Here is a 14358-nt window from a genome sequence, read left to right on the forward strand (position 1 = left end):
GACACTCTTCGTCTTGTACAGTCCTTGGTTATCTGCAGATAGCATACGGCCTTCCGTATCATCATCTGACAAAGGGAGAACTTAAGCAGGCCGACACTGTCATTCGCAGCGCGTACAAAACAGCTCTCGGCCTTCCTCCAAGCACCTCGACCGAACGTCTAATCAAGCTTGGAGTCCACAACACCTTTTAGGAGATCAGAGATGCGGTCTTAGCATCGCAGAGAGCCCGACTCCAACAGACGACCACCGGAAGAGCCATTCTTCAGCGCATTGGTACACCACGAGATCTACAAGAGCTGTGGCGACACACTTCCCTACCTGCAAACATAAGAAGACAGATCTCGGTGGCTCCGCTCCCAAAACATATGCATCCAGAAATCCACAAAGGCAGACGGGAGGCTAGGGTCACTCATCTACGCCGGCGTCTAGAGTCAGATCACAAAGCAGTCTATGTAGACGTGGCGGTTTACACTGAACCGAGTATCTTTGTTGAAGTCGCCCTTGACCACAATTTTCAACTACTGACGAGTGTTTCACTCCGGGCTGAGGATCCTGCCGCGGCGGAAGCCTCCGCCATCGCCCTTGCCATAAGGCATTGTGATCTGGCGGACAAATCAGCTCACATAATAACTGACTCGAAGCGAGCCTGTCAATATTACATTACAGGTGGAGTCCCAAAAATGACAGTGGCTCTACTCATACCGTCGGGGCTCTCACCTACACTTCCACGCCCCCATAACATTACTTGGACCCCGGGTCATTCAGGTCCAGAAGTCAACGAGGAGGCAAACGATCTAGCTCGTAAGCTAACAAACCGAGCGGATCCTTGCCCGTACCTCACCCCTCTATCATCAAACTATGGGGAACGGCTGGAGATGCTTAGATTAGATCGTAGAATATATCCCCCTCCCCATATTAAACTCACCAAAGAAGCCACATTTCGGAGGCGAATACAAACGAATACCTTCCCTAACCTTTACTTTTACAGCTTCATTCACCCTTCCAAATACCACCCCTTCTGTCCATGGTGCGGCGATAAGCCTACGCTGTTTCACATTTCGTGGCATTGTCTCCAAAAACCACCTCATCTAAAAACATTACAGACATCATACGAGCAGTGGGAGGCAGCCCTGACCAGCAATGGCCTGGAGGACCAGTGTCGCATCATCAGACTGGTCCAGGCATCCGCCCAAGCCACCGGAGTCCTGAACTGAGGAGTCCGCCCACCTGACTCGTTGAACACTTCAATGAAATAATAAATGTTTTATCTCTCTCTCTCCGATATCGCCGATTTCATGTCTTTTACCTTCGTGCCTAAGACATTTAGGCCCGACAACTGTTTCTCAGCGCCATCAATTCGCTGAGTTAAACCGGAAAGTTTATTGTCAGTTATGTTTTCAGACGCCTGCAGGCCCCCATTGTAATTAATCTTGCTCTGGCCTTCCAGCAATTCTGATAGCATTTGTTTTTTCCGTCGGGCCAGGATTTGTTTCAACACCGCCACAAGACAACAGATCTTTTGATAATGCAGTCACGCAAGAAAGGAAATGCTGAACACACAGTGGGATTGCTAATTTAGCAAAATGGATTGCTAAATTCAGTCATCGCATTGGTGCGTCTGTGTACAAAAACTAGTGTATGCCAAGAGTATTTAGGAAACAATTCAGTAGCGTTTTCCACGATAATTACAATAAGTGCTAAGCAGAGAATAGACTCAGAACAAGGAAATTTTGTACGTCGCTTAATTAATATTACCCGACGACATTGCTATTGCATTGGGTCTTTTCAAGTTCACTGCTTCTAATGTTCCGCCATTTCGTGTGGTTTGCTACGTGTTTTTCTGATGACGCTTCAACGCGCACGGATGGAACATTGTACTTTAAAGGCGCCAAAACCACATACACACGCATGTACGCGACAAGAGAACGGGACAAAGCGCCACTCACAACTGGTTTAATTTGCAGAAACCACATACAAGCATATATATACAGTCAGCCAGCCTCTGCGCAAGGAACATATTCGCACATCAAGTCGTACACGATAAGTATCGGTCAAAAAACTTTTTTTCACCTTGTACAAATATATTGATGTTTCGCTGACGCACAAACTGCCTTTCTTGCTGATATAAAACGCTTCAATCAGTTCTCTGGCTTTTATGTTGCACACTCCTGGCCAGAATCCGCGCCATTGAAAAACATGGCTCACAAGAGCGTGAATGGCAGGATGTAATATGCTTAGGTAGATTTGGGCCCTCTTTATTTTGTTCCACATTTTTTTCGTGTTCGCTGATTCGTTCATTGATGCAGCGCCCGGTTTGTCCTATATAAGAACGCCCGCACGAGAGGGCGTGGAACCGGCAAGATGGCGGTGACCCTTACAAGCTTTTACTGCTCACGCAGGTGTTTTCGGCGAACATTTTGGCGGCGGTCCTTCCTGACGGATTTCCGTTCGACGACGTATGCCCGGAATTGGTCGACAGTGGTTCTTCATGTACGACTGCATTGTTTGAGAACTTCGAATTGCAACAGTGCCCAGCCAGCGACGAATTTGAATAGTTTGTGATTCCGAGCTGGCAACGGTGCCAAGTGTCGGCTACAAACGCATCGGAGCAGCACTGTAACGATGGGGCGTGGAACCGGCGAGATGGCGGTGACCCTTACAAGCTTTCTACTGCTCACGCAGGTTGGTCTTTCTCACCCTTTGAAACCGTCGCGCTACATTTTGCCGGTTCCACCCCAAATGCTTTATCTTACTTTTTCCTGTAAGCCACGCGGTTTTGTGTTGTCAAATCGTCTGTATGTTAAGAGGCATTTTTCAGTTTTTCGTAGCCCAGCGTTTTATCTGCTAATCTTGTTGCTTTGTGGCGGGGATATTAAGAGTAACCCTGGCCCAGCAGCAGCTGAACAATTTCAAGAGCTGTTGAATGGTCAAACCACAATTCTTTCCAAGTTATCGCAGCTTACCACGGACGTAACTGACGTAAAAGCCCGGCTTGTTGTATTGGAAACTAAGTTAGGAAAAATTGACGCAATTGAAACAGCTCTAGCCAACGTTGAAGATCAACAACGAAAAGATCATGAAGTTCTGACAAGCGTGATTGCAAAAATAGACGATTTGGAAAATCGTGGAAGGCGTAATAATTTGATTTTTTACGGCTTAACTGATTCTGATGACAGTGAGACGGCAGCCAAGTCTGAGGAGCTTATCATAAGTCAGTGCACTGAGAAGCTGGAATTGTCTTCCGTGTCTATTGAACGTGCTCATAGGCTGGGTAAATTCTCCCAAGGAAAAAATCGGCCTATCATTGTGCGCTTCAATTCCTTTAAAGACCGCCAGGCTGTGCTTGCAAATGCATTCAAGCTCAAGGAATCCAGTGTTGCTATATCTGAAGACTTTTCCCGTACTCTCCGTGATAAGAGAAAGAAATTATGGGATTATGCCAAACAAAATGGCGAAAAAGGCGTGAAAGCAGTTCTGAAATATGATACGCTTTATTTGGGTAGTAGGCGTTTCCAATGGGACAGTGAAGCCGGCACCGTACGGGAACAATGACAAACCACTTTTCATTCTGCGATGTGCCCAGTCAGCATTTTGTCAATCAATTGCCGCAGTATAAAAAATAAAGTTGATGACTTTCACTTTCTTCTTCGTACCGTCCAACCGACCTTTGTTTTGGGAACAGAATCGTGGCTCGATCCGACCATCTCAAGCGCTGAAATATTTCCTGACACGTACGAGTGTTTTCGTCGCGACCGTTGTGCACGTGGCGGAGGAGTGTTTATTTTGGTCCATAAAAGTGTCCCGTGCGCTCAAATGGAATTCTCTGAGAGTGAAACTGAATTGGTTGTTTGCAAAGTACGACTTCCGAACGGGAAAGCAATGGTTCTTGGGTCATTTTATAGGCCTCCTGGTCCTTCTGTAAAGCCGCTAGTTGGCTTATCTCATTTTCTTGAAACCATTAACACTGAATGCCTTGTTTTAGGAAGGGGGGACTTTAACCTTCCGGACATTGACTGGTCAGCTGACGAACCAAGAGATATAGCTCGAGGGAATCTATACTCAACTTTTTTTGACATTTTAGATTCCAACACCTTTTGTCAGTATGTGCATGAGCCATCACGAACGGACGGAACTGGTCACGTACTCGACCTCTTGCAGTGTAACGTGCCTGAGGTTGTATGCAATGTACAAGTGTTGCCTGGTTTGAGCGACCACAATATTATTCTAGCAGATTTATTAGTTCACTATGTGAAGGTTGCCAAACCACCTAGGCGAAAGATTTATGTCTACAGCAGAGCCAACTACGAGGTGATTAGCGCTGCTTTCGATTCGTTCTTTCCAACTTTTGATGAACTCGCGGATAACTTAAATATCGAACAGCTATGGAATACATTCAAACAGAAATTGTTCGAATTACGTGAAGCTTTTATTCCATCAAGCGTTATATCAAGTAAGAGAGCTCGAGATAATAAACACCGAGTTACGTGCCCTTGTTCGCAGACAGCGACGAATGTATCGAAGACACAAATTGTCTAAATCGCCAGAGTGTTTGGCCTTGCTGAAAACAATAAAAAATGAATTCAGACAGAAGTCTCACATCGCTAGACTTGTATTTTTCGAATTTAGGAGAAAAACTTGTCAGAGATACCAAAGAATTTTGGAGATATGTGAAGCGTAATGGCAAGGATGACAACTCAGTACCTGCTCTGAAAAATGATGAGATAATCATTCATGATGATGAGGCTAAAGTTGAAATGTTTAGCCGTTATTTTTCATCTGTGATTTTCCCGCCTAGTTCACGTTCTGTCTGTTTTGCATTACCTCTTGAAATAGATTGCATGCCGGAAGTTACTTTTTCTGTTGACGGTGTGCGTAAATTATTGAAGGATTTGAATCAGGCTAAGGCTTGTGGCCCTGATGACATTCCTGCCGCAATTTTAAGGAATTGTGCGGATATATTATGTCTGTATTTCACCCGGCTGTTCCATAAGTCTCTTAATGAAACCGACTTGCCTGCTGATTGGAAGGTAGCGCGTGTCGTGCCCATACATAAGAGTGGTATGCGAAACTCCGTTCAGAACTACAGACCCGTTTCCTTAACCAGCATAACCTGTAAAATTATGGAGCATGTAATATATAGTTGCGTTATGGCCCATCTCACCAAACACAATCTCCATGCACAAGTCAACATGGTTTCAGGCGTGGATTTTCCTGCAGTACGCAGCTGGTAGAGTTCGTTCATAATTTGGCATCGGCAATCGATAAGCAACAAATTGTGGACTGCGTTTTCTTGGATTTCCGCAAAGCATTTGAGGTTGTCGCGCACAGTCTTCTTCTCTCCAAATTGAAAGCGTATAACCTTGATTGTAAAGTAATTGCGTGGATTGCAGAATATCTGTCGTTACGAAGGCAGGCTGTTGTTCTGAACGGTATTTCTTCACAGTATGCACCAGTTACGTCGGGAGTTCCCCAAGGCTCAGTATTGGGACCACTTTTGTTTTTGCTGTATATTAATGATATTTCTGTTGGCATACAGTCTTCATTCAGGATGTTTGCCGATGATTGTGTTGTTTACAGAGTAGTAAATTCCACTTCTGATTCACAAATCCCGCAAACCGATTTAGATACTGTGGCAGACTGGTGTGTACGTTGGGACATGTCCTTAAATATAAACAAAACTGTTCACGTCACCTTCACAAGAAAACGTGCTAATCATCCGTATAGGTATAGAATTAATGATTTTACTCAACATAAGCAAGTCATTTAAATATCTAGGCGTCTTTTTTACATCGTACTTACGATGGAATAAGCACATTAATTGTATTGCAAATAAGGCAGCGTCACATCTGGGTTTTCTACGGCGGAATTTTAGCCATTTACCAAGTAACTTAAAAACACAGCTGTATTTCAGTTATGTACGCTCCATACTTGAATATGGATGTGTTTGCTGGGACCCACACACATCTGAGTGTGTAGGAAAATTAGAGAAAATTCAGAATAGGGCAGTTAGATTTGTTCTTGCTAATTATAATTGGAAAGTTAATATGACCTAAAGTAAACGAAAACTTAACTGGCAAGAGTTGAAGGACCGTAGAAGGTACATCAGATTGAAATTTTTTTATGAGATTTATTATTCAAAAACTGGCATAAACCGCGAACAATATATCCAGGCACCTCATTATATATCAAAGCGACTGGACCACTGCTTGAAGGTCAGAGAATTTTCTTGCAAGGGTGACGCCTTGCGTTATTCTTTTTTTGTTAGAACTGTTCGGGACTGGAACAGTTTGCCATCGAGCATTGTATGTATTACATCTAACGAAGCATTTTTCCATGCATTGCAATAATTGCTTTATACCTATAAATGAAGTCTGTACCCCCCTGCTGTAATGCCCTGCGGGGCGATGCAGGTAAATAATAAATAAATAAATAAATAAATAAATAAATAAATAAATAAAAAACTACCCCTTCGGCACATCTCATGAATGGTCACTCATGCTTGGTTCCGCAGCCTCTTTCTTTTCCTTTTCTCTTTCTTTTTTCCACTCGAGGGCAACCGCTTACGAGCTTCAAAGGGGCTGAGAAGACGAGCTGGACACTATGCCTGCTCGCAATCTTTTTCAAGTTGTGGAACAGCTTGTGCACATATGGCACCGCCACAGGTCTCACCTCTTCTCGAGGGACCTCTGCCCCAGCCCTCTCTGCCCTAGACATCATCTTCGGCAAGAAGCTTTCGGCGACCCCCGTCACGAGCGAACCAGGGAACCCGGCTGAAGCCAGCCTGGCCAATTGGTTGTCAAAACTCGGTCGCATCTTGCGAACGCATGACTTCCTTAGTGCGGACTCAATACACAGTGAAGCAATGCTTTTTTTACTAACTTGGAATGTGCGAGGAATCAAATAGCAGAAGCCCTTCTTTTGCTCGCGTAGCCTATGTTCCGTATAGAACTCAATCTTAAGATCTAAAAACTGTAAAAAATTTTCCACAGGCAGTTCATATATAAAAATCCAAGCATTTTCTTATTTTCTATGCGGTCGTTCCTACATATATGACAAACCGGGCGCTGTATCAATGAGCGAATCAGTGAACACGAAAAAAACGTGGAACAAAATAAAGAGGGCCTAAATTTACCTAAGCACATTAGATCCTGCCCTTCACGTTCTTGTGAGCCATGTTTTTCAATGGCCCGGATTCTTGCTAGGAGTAGCAACGTAGAAGCCAGAGAACTGATTGAGCCAGTTGTCAGTGGCGCTCTCTCCCGTTCTCTTCCTTCGTGAGTGTGTGTGTGTGTGTGTAGTTCTGGCGTCATTAAAGTACTATGATCAATTACCAACTAGCCCAACAAGAAGTTGTCTTAAGCACGGAAGGAAGATGATGAAGACCCCGCTTTCAAACTACAGCGTGAGAGACTGGCATTTTCAACAAAAACTCCCGTGAACGCGGCTACGTGACGAAGCCTATGACATTGCAAGCACAGCACGAGAGCTTGGCAGTTCGTACAGGCAGGATGTTAGGATTTCTCCCAACTGATTGTTCTAATCAGGGTATGAACCGACGGACTTAAAGAAATTTCGAGGGGCACTCTGAACTCTCCAATCTGCGTGAGGCGAAAGCCTTTGCGCGCGACTTTGGCTGTTACTATTGCTGCCTCTGTGAACTATCATTAAAGACGAAGCATTGGTATGATTCTTTTTATTTTTTCGACTGAACCACTTGACGCTTACTCTTGTTGACGCTTACTCTACAGTCATCAGTCATCAAATTTGGTCATGGTGGGTGGAACAGCGCGAACAGACGATAGACGAGAAGAGAAGACACAGACAAGCGCTGACTCGCAACTAATGTTTTTATTAAGAACAACATACATTTTATATTAAAAAACACGTGATATATCAGGCACATAGCAATTGCACTGGCACTTTTCAATGGTTGCCTCGCTGAATTGAATGGTTACATCATGAATTATCTAAAAAAGAAACCTCCTTATCAACAAGAATCAAGGAAGGCTGGCTCACACACTCCGCTTGTCTTTTCGGAATGAAATATGCCTCAATTATTTCCCTGGTTGTTTTTTCTCTATGGCGAAACAAAATCATTGTTTTGGTGACCAGGGGGCGGCATTTTTTCTTTTTCTCCTGTTTTCCGCACTCTCGGCAGTGATCTTTCAGATGGGAATAACTTCAATCCGAGAGCGAATTCAAGTGTGGGTGGTGGTGGTGGTAAAAACATTTATTAACTATAGAGAGAGGTGTTGGGGTCCGTGACCTGAAGGGTCACGCCCTTACAACCACTAGGTGGGGATGCCTAGTCAGGCACCCCATTGGCGGTTGCCGCAGCCCGGGCACGCTGCGTTAAGGCCCTTTGGGCCTGGAGGGTGCAGCAGCCGTACAGGGTCGCCTCCCAGTCCTCTCGGGTGGGGTTCGGGATAGGCGGTAGGGATGGGTTCTGCTGGCAGGCCCACACCATGTGGTAGGTGTCCGACACCTCCCCACAGTGTGAGCACCGCCCGTCGAATTGAGGATTGTAATGCTTTAGAGTTGCCGGGCACAGCATCGTGTTAGTGAGCAGGCGCAGGAGTGTACCCTCTCGTTGGCCTTCCCCAGCCCTTTGCAAGGAGTGGGAAGAGTTTGGTGGGTGGATTTGTAGTAATCGCATATTTCCTTAAAAGTGTAAACCGGATTGAAATCGGAGTCCTGGTCATCGTCGGGTCCCGAGGGAAACGCCCGGAGAGAGAGAGCGCGCGGGCGGCGGCGTCGGCTGCTTCGTTTCCGTGGAGGCCTTGGTGACCTGGAGCCCAAATAATAGATCGATGCGCAAGATCGGAGTCTCGGCTACAATTTTGATAGATGCGATAAGCCAGGGGAGTAGCCCACCCCTGCTCGACGTTTCGACAAGCCCCTCGCGAGTCGGTGAATATGTATTTGGAGGAGGAGTCGGAGGCTGCCAGGGCGATGGCGACCTCTTCTACGTGAATTGCTGACTGGGCCTTGAAACTAAGGGCGTCTACTGTTTTGCCCTCGTGGACGACCGCGGCCGTGTACCATCCCTTGGGGTCCGGGCCGGAGGCGTCCACGTAGAAGACTCCTGGTTTATTCCCAAAATGGCGGTCCAAGGCTTCCGCCCGCGCCTGGCGCCTGCCTTTATGGTCTTCTTTGGACATGTTGGTGGGGAGAGGCCGCACGTGGAGGGCGCGTCTCCAGTGTACGGGAAGGCGGCATCTCTCCTCTGTGAATTGGGTGTGCTGGATGTGAAGTCGGGCTAGAAGGCGGCGACCCGACCCTGTCTTTGTGAGACGAGTGTATTGGTTGGCGAGCTGGGCCTCCCGAAGCTCCCTGAAAGTGTTCACCATCCCCAGTCCCATGAGGTGGCTGGTAGAGGTAGAGACCGGGAGGTCCAGCGCGCGTTTCATGATTTTGCGGAGGATGACCTCGAGGGTATCCTCTTCCTGTTTCCGCAGGTGGAGGTAGGAAGTCGAATACAAGATTCGACTGGTCACGAATGCGTTCGCCAGCCGTAAGGCGTCTTTGCATCGTAACCCACCGCGCTTGTTGGAAACCCGGCGGACCATGCGGCCCACCTGGTCCCCCACCTGCCGGAGCTTGGCGAGTGTTGTGTCGCAACGTCGCTTGTTGTGTATGAAGAGTCTGAGGACTCTGATTTCCTTGGATTCGTTAATGGGGCCGCTTTGCAGGGAGAGATTGATTTGTGTCGAGCATGTGCGCGAGGGGCGCAGATGCACGAATTCCGATTTCTGCGGGGAGCATTGCAGACCACAGTCCCGGGCATAGCGGTCCACTATGCTGGCGGCCGTTTGCAGGCTGGTCTCCATGTCCCCTAGGCATCCTTGCGTAGCCCAGAGGGTGATGTCGTCGGCGTACAGCGCGTGCTGGGCCCCTTCGACGGCACCCAGCAGGGCAGGTAGGCGCATCATGGCTATGTTGAATAGCAGAGGGGACAGCACCGCGCCTTGTGGAGTCCCCCTCGTGCCGAGCAGGAAAGGTCCATGCTCTTGGTCCTGTATTTTGATGTATGATAGTCTGTCCGTGAGAAATTGCTTCACGTAATTGAAGGTATTGATGCCGCAGTGAGTTTGACTCAAGTGTTTGAGTATGACCTCGTGAGTTACATTATCGAACGCTCCTTTCAGGTCGAGCGCGAGGACAATTTTGTCGTTTTGGGGGTATGTGATGGGGTTCAAGATTTCGCGGTCGAGTTGGAGCAGGACATCCTGTGCGGATCTGTGTGGGCGAAATCCAAACATGGTGTCCGCGAAGGTGTTGTGTTGTTCGAGGTATTCGGACAGCCGATCCCGTACCATCGTCTCCATCAATTTGCCCACACACGAGGTGAGAGAGATGGGGCGGAGGTTGTCCGTGTCGATTGGCTTCCCGGCCTTCGGGATGAAGGTGACAAGGGCCGTCTTCCAGTCAATGGGGAGGGGGGTTTCCCCCGTCCAGATCGCATTAATGTATTCTAGAAGGCACTGGTACGCTGAATCAGGAAGGTTCGCCAAAAGATTGACGGTAACCTTGTCCCGGCCCTGCGTGGTGCCCCTCTTCATTATGGTGAGACTGGCCCGCAGATCGTGAAGCTGGAAAGGCTTGTCCAACTCCGAGTTTTCCCTGCCTGCGTAGGAAAAGGCCGATGTGCGGCCGTCCTGAGTTGTGCACAGGTAGCGATCCCGGAGTGCCTGTGCCAACTGCGTTGTATTTCCTTGGAATGAGTGCATGGCTTTGTGTAGTTGCTTGTGCGTTTCTGTGCGGGTCTGCGTTGGGTTGATGAGGGCTCGGAAGAGCCGCCATTTGTTGCGGCTCGACATTTGCCTAGCCGCCGTGTTGCAGCGTTCCACCCAGTTGGAGTCAGCGAGTTGGGCCGCGTACTCTGCTGCCTGCCGGGTGAGGTCCGCAATGCGCGCTTTGAGCTTCTTGTTGTGTTTCTGGCGCTTCCAGCGGCGCGTAAGGCCGCGGCGCGCTTGCCAGAGGTGGAGGAGGTGGTTGTCCACGTCCGTGACTGCCTCTGTGAGCTGTATCTGCTTCTCGTGGGAGCGAAGGTGCGATATGACTAACTTGGACCAATTCGTGTAGCCTTGCTTTGTGATGTTCGTGTTGGCGTCGGATGGGGAATTTTGGCGAAAGGTGGTCCAATTGGGGATGTGTGCTTGTGTGGTGGGGCGCTCGAGGGGGCGTGTATAAACAGTGGTGTTGAGGATGCAGTGGTCGCTGCCGAGGGTTTCCTCGGTGTTCATCCAGTCAGCGTGTCTTATGGTGCGAGTGAAGGTGAGGTCCGGGCATGTGTCTCGGGTCACCGAGTTGCCTGCGCGCGTAGGAAATGAGCGTAGGAAAAGTGTTCCCGCAACCGAATATTAATGCAACGGCCGGTTTGGCCTATGTAAACTTTCTTGCGAGAGAGTGGAAGCTCATAAACGACTGAACATGCGCAATCGACCAACCGTGACCTGTGCGCCACTTGGCAATAGAACAAACTAGCTCTTTTTATATATTCGTGGCGATTGCTAATGGCTCGGCATAGCCCACTCAACTTATACGGCGCCGAAAAAACAACGTCTACTTCGAAACGACCAGCCACATTTTTCAAATTGTGTTTTATCTTGTGTGCATATGGAATAACAGCTGGATTCTTATGTGACCTTTCATTTTTGGTTTCACATATTCTGCCCTTACCAATCGCAAAAGTTTTTCACAAGTTGATGAAATAACAATGTCTTGAAAACCTGCGCTTTTTAGCCTACGTACTTGTGACAGCACACTATCTGTAACGCAATGGTGACATGAATGCTGAAGGCTAGAGCGAATGCAAGACACAATTCCATTTTTTACAATCTTCGAGTGCCCGGATGAATAGTTTAAAACAGAGTTTTGGGACCTTGGTGAATACTCCCAACACACGTGGTCATTTTTGAAAAACAATTTGAGGTTTACAATCTGCAGAGCATCGTTTGATGGAAGCTCAAAAGTGATTGGCAACCCCTTAGCATTCTCGCGAAAGAGCTTTAATATGTCCACTAGCCTCCTGCTGAAGTTTTCTTTCTCAACCAGTACCAGAAAATCGTCTACAAATCTGAAAATGCGTATCGCCAGTCCATCGATGTGTTTGTTAATAGCTCTATCAACTTGACCTAGGAAAATATTGCTTAATGTGGGCGCCACCTTTGATCCAATACATATGCCCTTTTTTTGGACATACACTTCATCTCGCCACCCAAGTTATGTGGACTTTAAATAAAACGGTGTTGCATTAATATTGGGTTGCAGAAACACTTGAATTCGCTCTCGGATTCAAGTTATTCCCATCTGAAAGATCACTGCCGAGAGTGCGGAAAACAGGAGAAAAAGAAAAATGCCGCCCCCTGGTCACCAAACAAAGATTTTGTTTCGCCATAGAGAAAAAACAACCAGGGAAATAATTGAGGCATATTTCATTCGGAAAAGACAAGCGGAGTGTGTGAGCCAGCCTTCCTTGACTCTTGTTGATAAGGAGGTTTCTTTTTTAGATAATTCATGATGTAACCATTGAATTCAGCCAGGTAACCATTGAAAAGTGCTAATGCAATTGCTATGTGCCTGATATATCACGTGTTTTTTGAATATAAAATTATGTTCTTAATAAAAACATTAGTTGCGAGTCAGCGCTTGTCTGGGTCTTCTCTTCTCGTCTATCGTCTGTTCGCGCTGTTCCACCCACCATGAACTGTTACCAACTAGCCCAACTTTCCATCCTTCATCAAACTTGGCTTCGAAGTTCATTTTTCTCTGTTCTTTCCAATGCAACCTTTCTTTTCCTCCGCTATATTAGCTCCCGAGTTCTTGCACTTTGATGTTACGACTTTCGGCAGATGTGACGTCACAACCTTTCCATTTTCGCTGTAACTTATTTACTAATTTCTCTACAGTCATTAAACGTGGATTCTAAGTTCACACTTTTCTCCTCTTTCCGATGCAACTATTCTCTTTCTCCTATCTTTATTAGTTCCCGATTTCTTGCACTTTGCTGTAACGATTTTTGGTGGATGCGACGTCACACTGTTCCTGTGGCTATATCCACGTACGCGTTATTTCGACGCAATGTTGACATTTGTTGCTATAAATAATTAACTGATTAATCCACGATTATCAAACATGGCTCCTGGGTTTAATTTGCCTCCTCTATCTGACGCAATTGTTCTTTTTCTCTTAACTTTTTTAGTTTTTGAGTTGTTTTAGTTAGAAAGCGTTACGGACGGGCGGACGGACACGATCGTGGCCGCGAGCATGAGCCATTAAAGGCTTTCGCCTTAAAACCGGCATGGCACATCTTCTTGGTGATGCGTTTAGCATATACCTCGCGTCTACTGCTATCTTGCTATCTTTTTGCGATATGCTTCTTGGCGTATCCTAAAAGCTTTGTAAATAATTTAGTTAACGTTTATTGAATATAATTTCAATCTTATAAATGTCATATTGAAAAAAAAAAGCTGTGGTAACGGCGTAGTGGCCCGAAGTAGCGGCCAGAGGAACTCATTTTTTTAGTGCCACTGCGAGTTCGGATCCCGCTCCCCAGCTTTAAAATTTTGTATTTCTTTAGTGTCCCCCCGGTGCGGTGCCGGCTTTCCGCTGCAGTGAGGCTCTTATGCGGTCGCTTAAAATAAAATATTATTAAGGCCATTTGAAAATCAAACGGCTCGCTAAAAGGCAGTATTTGGGCTGAATAATAGTAATAATAATAGTAAAGATTCCTGTGGTTGCCATTTTAGTGCTCTAGTGCTTCCAATCCGCCGAAAAGTGGTTGTCTGTCTGTCTGTCTGTCCGAAGGCTGCTTTTAGTACGTGGGCCACCTTAGTCACGTGAAGTTGTGACGCCATCACAAGCTGCCCATTGGATTGTGAGCAAACTGCCCACCGCGCCAGTTCAATTTAATGATTGGTCGCGAGAGATTCCTCAGGAACAATATAGGTCTCACAAGCCCCACCGATGGCAGCACATGCTATTGCAGGGCAGTGGCGCGTAGCTTAACCGCTGCACCTCGGCGCATGGAGCGAAATCAGGACTCCCAGGTATCTGTGAATGTAGAGAATGACCAGTTCTACCACAGTACAATTGTAAAATGATGCAATAACACGAAAACTTGCATCATATGAATGTAAGCATGTTCAGGCCAAGCAGCAGCATAGAAAGTAAGATAAACCATGCGAAACAGGACTAAAGGTGCTAGCACACGATTATTCATGGTTAATCCCAAGTGAAACCGCCCGTGCTTTTTTTGCTTGCACGTCTACGCCCTACTCCATCGCTGAGTGCCAGTTACCTACCATGCCTGCTAGAAATTTGGTTCATAAAATCAGGCGCGCGATTACGCGGTCA

This window comes from Amblyomma americanum, chromosome 4 (assembly GCF_052857255.1).
Source record: "Amblyomma americanum isolate KBUSLIRL-KWMA chromosome 4, ASM5285725v1, whole genome shotgun sequence".
Taxonomy (NCBI): domain Eukaryota; kingdom Metazoa; phylum Arthropoda; class Arachnida; order Ixodida; family Ixodidae; genus Amblyomma; species Amblyomma americanum.